The sequence below is a fragment of the Petromyzon marinus genome, chromosome 35 (genome assembly GCF_048934315.1).
Source record: "Petromyzon marinus isolate PM22_M1 ecotype Great Lakes invasive population chromosome 35, UKy_Petmar_22M1.pri1.0, whole genome shotgun sequence".
Classification (NCBI taxonomy): Eukaryota; Metazoa; Chordata; class Hyperoartia; order Petromyzontiformes; family Petromyzontidae; genus Petromyzon; species Petromyzon marinus.
In genome coordinates, this window is record NC_133701.1 from 9,494,680 (window position 1) to 9,504,404 (window position 9,725).

Genomic DNA, 9,725 nt, shown 5'->3' on the forward strand with positions numbered 1-9,725 from the left:
ATAAGAGGAAAATCATGTAAACTGATGGAGAAACGGAAGCAAAGAAGTCGGGGAAATTGAGTATCGAGACTCCTCTACTTACGAACATTCGACAACAATTTTCAGAGATACGAACAAACCTGTCCGTATGTCCACAGGGCAATTTATGGCGGTGGTGCCATCTACATCTTCAGAACACGAAGAACCGGTGGCACCTACAAGATATTATACAACTTTTAAAGCCGTCCCCCGTGTTTAGTATACATACCGTACATGTTTGGAATCGACAGGAGTAAAGTTGGACTTACGAACAAATCGACTTACGAACAGACCTCTGGATCGAAATTTAGACCTCTGGAACCTAACTCGTTCGTAAGTAGAGGAGTCCTTGTATCGGGAGATGGATGCTACACGAAGACATCGACGCTGCCGCTGATGCTGCTGCTTCTGCACGGAGCAACAGCAGCGTCTGTTTTCACGGGGGGCGTGGAGAAGGGTGAGATCCAGAGTTGGGGTGGCTGCGTAGAAGTCACGTGATTTACGGGAGCCTTCAGCTTATTTAGATACAGGAATATATCACGTCACGCTGCACGTGTTTGGGTGGTGAGGCCCTCGTCCAGCAGCGGATTAGGCATGTGCATGTGTCTACTTACTCCAGGCCTCCCATTGCACTCTCACCCCGGCCGACGACGAGACTCACCTGCATGCGCGCGTGAAGTGCGCTACGCGTGCACTCGATGTGGTCAGCGGGGAGCGTTCGCGCAGCGGCGAGCGCACCGCGCTGCGAACCCGGCGGCCCAATAGCGGTGGCGAATATTTGTACCCGGTCCCTGGGCATTCCCTAGGTCGACCCCAGCCTTAAACGAGCGCCTGGTGCGGTGTGCAAAAATAAACTTTCGCACCGGGGAGACAAAGGCGGCCGGGCGTGGTGTAGCCCACAAAATCTGTCGTGCGCCGTGCCTGCGTCAAACAAGTGCTCGCTCACAGCACTTGCCCAACAGTCTGCTATAGGCTATACTGGTGTGTGTGTGTTGTGGGGGGGGGGTGCTTTGTCTTTGGCTTGCATGCGCTTAGGAATAACTGCATGCATCAACGCGCGTAGCTCGAGGCTCGTAACTTTGTCGAGGGGCGCCGCTTGCTTTCTTTTGGCTTTCACGTCGCACTCTTCCACATCGCGAGTCGCGTCTTAGACTCCACGCGCGTCAAAAAAAAACCCCCCTTCCAAAATGCAAAACTTGTACCGCGCCAAATTTTGAAGATTAAAAGAGTTTCAAAAAATTAAGACTCGCCCCCGCAAACCCCCCCCCATTCCCACCCCCCCCCCCCACCCCCAGATGGCTTCACAGTAGTTGAACATTCCCAATGCTAAGTTGCACAACTACCGGTTAGAAAACAAAACGATAAAGTAAAAGTTGTCTTGTGTTCCCAAACTTTTTTTTTACGGCGGAGTCGAAATCGAGAATGTTGGCTCTTAAATTTGGAAATGTGATGTTATATTTGGATTCATTAGCAACACAAATCCCCAATCAGGACGCACTTTTAAAGGCACACGTTCAATAGAGTTAGACGTTTCTTACCATCCTCGTTTTTTAGCGGATCAATGTACCAAATATCAGCTTATCTAGCCCTTCTAGAACACCATTAAGAACTGACATCAGTGGTTCATTCTCAATCAGGGATACAATGCGCGTGAGATGTCTTCCAGATTTCGATTTAAAGCTTTCGTGACTGCAAGGTTTCATCTTCTTCGGTTCTTTCGGTAAAGTCACGTAGAATGAGAATAAAATAATACATTGATAAAATAAAATAACACAATAATATTCTCACGACGTGGCTTTTTCACTCCAGCGCTGTCCTCCAGACAGTCTCGTCCCTTCACCTGATGAAGGCCGCTTGTGTTGTGGCCGAAACGTCGTGAGAATATTATTGTGTTATTTTATTTTATCAATTTATTATTTTATTCTCATTCTACGTGACTTTACCGAAAGAACCAAAGAAGATGTCTTCCAGACTTTGTGTGTGCGTTTACGGAAGAGTTGGACATCTGTGAATAAAAAGAGCTTCATAGCTCTTCGGATTCCTCCGGTATAAATAAATATTCTGTTTCTGAGTTGTCTATTTCTTTTTATGGCCAATGTGCTGTGAAGTAGGGTCATTGCCCGAAACGTCGCTTCATACACACGCTTTAGCTTTAAGGCCACGCACGGTGTTATTGACGAATGTGTTGCGTTAACCTGTAAAAGTTTATGTGCGTGTGCGTTTAAACCTTCGCGTGTCTTAAATCATTCACTCGGCACTAAATTATATATTCTGTGTCACCCACGTAGAAATATAAGCCTATACCGTGTATATATATATGCCGTGGGAAAAAAAACCCCACAGCTTTCGTTCTGACACCCGATACACAATGGCGCAAGTGCTGTTAGCGAGCACCTATTGCAATGTTATTGAGGTATATTTTGAAAACTGCATAGGAGTGTGTACAAAAATAAATACCCCCCCAATCCGTATAGCTTTTAATAGACTCTAGGGGAAAGTGCTGTTAGCGAGCATCTACCCAGGCCGAGGTGGTTTGGCCAGCACCACGCCCGACCGCCTTTGTCTCCCCAGTGGCGATGTTTTACACACCACACCAGGTACTACTTTGAGGCCGAGTCGACATAGGTGGAGGCCAAGGAGCGGTTCAGATAATCGCCACTGTTGTTGGCCATGAGCGGGAATCGACCTCGGGTCGCCGAGTTCGTCAGACTATAACAAAGACAACTATCCCCCATATAGCCTGAACAGATTGTTGGGGCAAGTGCTGTTATCCAGCACCTATTAAGGGCAGCGCGACACACGAAAAGGGGCTTCGGTGGTGAGCGCCACGCACGCTCGGGCGAATTTATATCCCCACCAGTGATGCCCACCCACTACACTGCACCAGGCGCTCATTTTAAGGCTGAGTCCACCTAGGGGGGGATTCAGACTCGGTTCAGAGACCACTTCCCACCGCTGTGCGCATAGACAAACACGAAAGCTCACCATGCGAGCTGTCGTGCCAAGTGTTGTTAGCGAGCACCTATTAAGGCCACAAAGATAAAGATCCCCCGTATAGCCTTAACAGACTGTTGGGGCAAGTGCTGTTAGCGAGCGGAACGGCACACGGCGGAGTGGATAGCCAGCACCACGCACTCACGACGCGCATAGCATTCCCAATGTTAATTGATGACGAACATTTAATTAATTAAATGAACATCTTCTAGTTATGCAGATGTTAATTAAATCAAACAAATTCAAGGTAGGGTAAGCGCTTTGTTCCATGAGAAAGACGAAAAAAAGATTATATATAAAACTCAATGCTTCGGCCAGCTGCCTTTCATCGCAATTGAAACATACACAGTATACCTCGTTATTCGCGAGGTATACGTGCCAGAAATGCTCGTGAACAGCACATTTTGCGGATCACGAATTACCTAAATACACAACTAAGCTACTAAATACATGAACATTTTCTTAGTATCTCTCATAGCTTTATCTCACCACTTTCTTTCTCTCTCGATGCAGCCGTGTAGAGTTGCAGATGCGATTCGCGGATAGCAAGTTTCGCGAATGACGAGGGAATGCTGTAGACAATATTGTTGAGTTCGCTGATGAGGTTGCTTAATACTTTTTATGGTGCCCGGTGGTCGAGATGAGCGACGGAGTGGCGGCCGAAGGAGGGAAAGCGCCCGAGAGGCCACGACCGTTGTGGAGATGGAGCGGCGAAATCAATCTCGCGTGTCGGAGCCGGCCGGATGGAATTGTTGGCTCGCGACACTGTGAGCGATGGTGACAGCTTGGGAAGGCCTTCATCCAGCAGTGGATAGATCATGGTCGACGGTGATCGTCATCTATGCGGAGCCAAACTGTGATGCGGTAAATGGAATTGGCCAAATATCCCCAATGTGGCAGGATCACCGTTAAACAAAGGGTCTTGAGGTTGAGTGATGTTTTAGTGGGTAAATAGAGAATTGTTACATTTATCGTTGTTATTACATTTATTTAGGGGAACCGTGACATATTTGGTTAATGTCATGATGATGATCAGTATGATGATGATTATCATGATCATGATGATGATGATGGCGCAGTGGGAAGTGAGAATCCGGTGGGGGGGTTAACTCATGCCAATCATCCCACCAAGCGCCGATACAATTGGTACAACTTTGCGGGCAGTCACACAGTGGCCGTGCAACCGATACATCGTTCCTCGCTATGGGAATGTGGAATTTACACTCCGCACAGCGCTCGTTAGAACATCAACATAGGTGTTAGTTGTTTCGTAAAAATATTAAATTATTTTTTTTTTCTTCCCCGAAAACTGGATTAGCAATCTTCAGATAAAGTAGTGTGTGCAATTTAAGATATTAAAATGCAATAGATTTACAAACATATTGTCAACAACAGCAAGGTACGTGTCTTTATTTTACAGACGACTTGTTACTGTGTATTTTGAAATACATTGTAGACCTGGCAGACCAATGTGTTGACCATTAACCATACATTTATAACGGTGACCTAATAATAATAACCAAAACGGTAATTGTAACATTGTTCTATATATCCAATGAAATATCACTGCACCTCAAAAACTCGTCGTTTAAGGAGGCTCCTGCCACATTGGGGATGTTTGGCGAATTCCACTCATGAGGGTTTAGCTCCGCACAGATGGATCGAATAATCCGTTGCCGTGACCGCTTTCTCTCGGCCACCTCGTATTCCTAGTGTGCAAATGTTCCGCACGGCATGTCCGTCCAGCCCCAACCGCGTAAGCGTAAAAGAAGCTCTGGCGTGGTGTGTATGGAGAGGAAGGTAAGACCTTTTTATATTATTATTATTCACGGTTACATTTGGGTGCTTTGACAACTCGTGACGAGTAACACAATGAGCGGAGCTACACAACTCTCGGTCTTCGTTCCAGGGAAGCGCGTCTCCCGCACGGGACGCTCCCCTTAATATCCGCCTTCCGTCCCTAATTCCTAACCACCCGTCATCTTTCGCTACACGACCCTCTCACCCGTCATCTTTCGCTACACGACCCTCTCATTCATGATCCCTTCACCGCCCGTTCTATTCCGAATTTCTCTCAGCACGCCGTGTGTTCTCTCTATTTTAATACATCATTAGCAGTTCCGCGTAACGTTTCTTCTCCGTTCAGTCCCCTACACAAGTACCAACTGACCAGGCTCACACCCGCTTAACTACTGAGGTCGGAAGCATTCGGAGCGATTCGTTCGAAGGTTCCCAAAAGCGCTAACGCAGTCACGCGTAACGCATCCAGCCGGTCACGTGTAACCTCCGTCAACGTCACACGAAGAGGAAGTTACTTGCAACAATAGACATTACCCTGCCTGGCAATAAAGCAGGAGGTGTTTAAGATGTTGCAAGGCATCGAGACCGCACTGACCACACCGACTCGTGGCAAAACGCGCATGCGAACGAACGTGCTCCGCTAATGTATCCATTGTCTTTGAAATGGATTGGCCTACAACAGTTTGAAAGGCAATGCATATGTAATTATCAGAGCATGTTTGTTTTCATGTTTGATCATAAGTGCGTGTGGTGAATGCAGACGGGGGTTGCCTTGCAAAATGTATCTATTTTGCTGTTTGTACATCTTAATACCTGTTTATTTCGAGAAAGGTCAAACCATCTGCGTATATTTTCGTCATCATTTTGATACTGGCAAAAAGGTCCCGCAGATAAAGTTACTTATTCGAACATAATAATACTGCTTAATTATATACTATTATTATACCTGTAATATTGTATCAGATATACGAGACGCTGGGTGGAGCGGTGGCAGCAGTTGTCAGAGCAATGCGCTATAGGAACACGGCTGCCGTGAACGGGAATCGAATTCAGATGTTAGGGTTCGTTGCGCAGTGGTTAGCTCCCTGCGCAACCGCTCCCCAAGGGAAGGGTTCACGCTTGAGAGGGGCCATCCCATCGCGGAGATGGAGCTGTGAAATCGGCTCGCGATACTGTTGAGTGACGGCCATGCCTTCTGGAGGAGGGCTCCGTCCAGCAGTGTATAGATCATGGCTGGTGTAGATCCCTCTTGCGGCGAGCACCTATTAGCTGCGGCACTGCAAGCAGTGGAAATGTTATAGCCACAACACCCGCTATGCTTCTGTGAAGTTCAAAGACAAAGATCCCCCGCATAGCCTTTAACGGACAGTTGGGGCAAGTGCTGTGAGCGAGCACCTATGAAGGCCGGCACGGTGCACGAGGAGGTGGGTGGCCAACATCACTCCCGAGCGCTTTTGTCTCCCCAGTGGCGATGCTTTGACTCACCGCACCGGGTAATCATTTGAGGCTGTGCCGACCCAAGGACCGGTTCAGATAATCGCCACTGGTGTTGGCCATGAGCGGGAATTGAACTTGGGCCGCCTGGTTCGTAGCGCAACCACTGCACTACCACCACTCCCCCTGTGAAGTTCACACACACACATTTGCACCGCTCCAAGGACGTATTTTAAGGCCGAGTGGACCTACGGGAGATTCAAAACAGACTCATGAACCACTCGCCACTGATGTTAACCATGGCCAGGGGTACGATCCCAGATCGCCGGCTTGCAGCGCAGGGTGCGAATCACTGCGCCACCGCTCCCCCGTAGACACAACAGCGACACAGATCCCAAACACTTGAGCCGTACGGACTGCGCTCTCGGCGCTATCAGCGATCACAATGGGGTGGTCTGGCCAGCACCATAGACATACTTCTACAAACATTACAAACCACGTGCTCCACACGACTAGAGTACACGCATATAAGTACACAGACATACAATCCCCATGCATTGCCTGAACATACTTTCGGAGCTATTGCTGTTAGCGAGTAGCACCTTGTAAAGGCCGGCACGGCACACGAGGGAGTGGCTGGCCAGCGCCTTTGTCTCCCCAGTGGCGATATTTACACATCGCACCAGGTACTCGTTTGAGGCTGAGTCGACCTAGGGGAGGCCCTGGACCGGTTCAAATAATCGCCACTGGGGTTGGCCGTGAGCGGGAATCGAACTTGGGTCGCCGGGTTCGTAGCTCCGCGCGATAAGCCCCGTGCCATGGCACCCACCAGGCACTCAGTCACTCACTCATACATCGATTATACAAAGGCACAAATATCCTACGTAAAGCCCTACAGGACTGTTCAACAAGTGCTGTTAGCGAGCACCTATTAAGGACGGCTACGGCGCAACAGCACATGAAGCAGAGGCAGAGTGTGGACAGCACCACCCACGCCCGGCCGCCTTTGTATCTCCCGCGAACACACACACACATCGTACACACACCCGAACTTCCTATCTCTATCGAGTCGTTAGCAGCCTTGCTCGATCCACTGTTGGATGAAGGCCTCCCCCGTTCACGATCCTACGGTGCAATTACTCCACCCGCGCGTCACTTCACCGCACCAATCTCTTTCCGTGCAATGTCACATCAACCCGCATTGACCGGTGTGGTGAAGTATGGTGAACCTCCCCCCCCCCCCCCCATGATCGACGCACTTCCCTACGTGACATCCGAGTCTATTGCGCACAAGCATGGCCCATTCACTCGCACAATGCACCTCGACTCACTCTCCCACTCGCCACTCACTCACTCACTCACTCCCACACTCATTCACACACTCACTCACTCACAAACTCACTTACACACTCACCGACTCACTCACACACTCACTCACACACTCACTCACACATTCACTCACACACTCACACTCACTCACTTACTCACACTCACTCACTCACACACTCACTCACTCACACACTCACTCATTCACACACTCACTCACTCACACACTTGCCCACTCGCCACTCACTCACACACTCCCTGACTCACACACTCACTCACTTACACACTCACTCAAACACTCACTCACTCACAAACTCACTTACTCACACACTCACTCACAAACTCACTCACTCACAGACTCACAAACACATTCACTCACACACTAAACACATTCACACATTCACTCACATACTCACTCACTCACACACTCACCCGTCAACCCACTGACTCGCCCGTGATGTCACGACAATCCACACGTGCTAGACAAAGATACATATCCCCCGTATAGCCTGAACACACTGTTGGGGTAAGTGATGCCAGCGAGCACCCATGAAGGCCGACACGGCAGACGAGGGGGTGGGTGGTCAGCACCACGCCCGGCCGCCTTTGTCTCTTCGGAGTGGCGATGTTTACAGGTTCAGATGACCCTCACTCGTGTTGGCCCTGAGCGGGAATCGATCTGTGGTCGCCAGGTTCATCGCGCTAACCGCTACACCATCGCTGGTGTTATACAGCACTGCACTCACTCACCCACCCACCCACTCACCCACCCACCCACTCACCCACCCACTCTCACCCCACACAACCAACCAATCACATATCCCATTCATTCACAGTATACGCGACCTGCACTCACTCACTCAACCACAAACCGACCCATAAATTCATCCGTAACGGCGGTCCGCACAATATACACCACTGCACTCACCCACCCACTGACCCACCCATCCATCCACAGACTCACCCGTCCCGCCGATCCACCAGTCCCAATGCAGGGGAGGGAGATTCGATGTGGATACGGAGCGAGCGTGGATGGCAGGGAGGGAGCGAGTGGAGGGGTGGGAGGGTGGGTGGAGTGATGTGTGGATGTGTGCGTGGGTGGGTGCAGGAGAGTGTAACGTGGGTGGGTGGATGCGTGTGTGTAGCTGTGATTTGTGGATCGCTGTGGTGAGTGAGTGGGTGGTTGGGTGACTGTCTGCGAGGTTTGGATGACTGGCTGCAGTGGTGTAGAGCGTTCGTGTATTTCTCTGACGGGTGAGTTTGTGGGTGAGTGAGTCAGTGAGTGCAGCGGTAAGCGCGCTGCACTACGATGAGTACCCGGTGCGGTGTGGAAACATCGCCACTGGGGAGACAAAGGCGGCCGGGAGTGGTGTTGGTCACCCACCCCCTCGTGTGTTGTGCCGACCTTCATAGGCGGTTGCTAACAGCACTTGCCCCAACCGCATGTTAAGGCTATACGGGGGATTTTTGTCTTGCAGTGGTGTACAATGTGAATGGGCAGTGGTGGTCGTGGTTGAGTGTTTGGGTGAGTGGGTGAGTGGGTGGGTGGGTGGGTGAGTGAGTGGGTGAGTAAGTGAGTGGGTAAGTGAGTGGGTGGGTGAGTGGGTGGGTGGGTGAGTGAGTGAGTGGGTGAGTGGGTGGGTGAGTGGGTGGGTGAGTGAGTGGGTGTGTAACTGAGTGGTTGGGTGAGTGAGTGAGTAGTTGAGTGGGTGAGTGAGCGAGTGGGTGGGTGAGTGGGTGGGTAGGTGAGTTGGTGTGTGAGTGGGTGAGTGAGTTAGTGGGTGAGTGAGTGAGTGGGTGAGTGAGTGAGTGGGTGGGTGAATGAGTGAGTGAGTGGGTGGGTGAGGGAGTGAGTGGGTGAGTGGGTGGGTGGGTGAGTGGATGGGTGAGTGAGTGGGTGTGTAAATGAGTGGTTGGGTGAGTGAGTGGGCGAGTGAGTGAGTGGTTGAGTGGGTGAGTGACCGAGTGGGTGGGTGAGTGGGTGGGTAGGTGTGTGACGAGTTGGGAGCATATTGTGCGTTTGCTGGGCGTGTTAACGGGAGGTTATTGAGTTGGCGCAGTGGTGTACATGTGATGAGAATGAATGGGTGGCCTGGGGTAGATGGTGAGATAGAAACAGCCACAGAGAATGACAACGTGGATAACTTACTGTG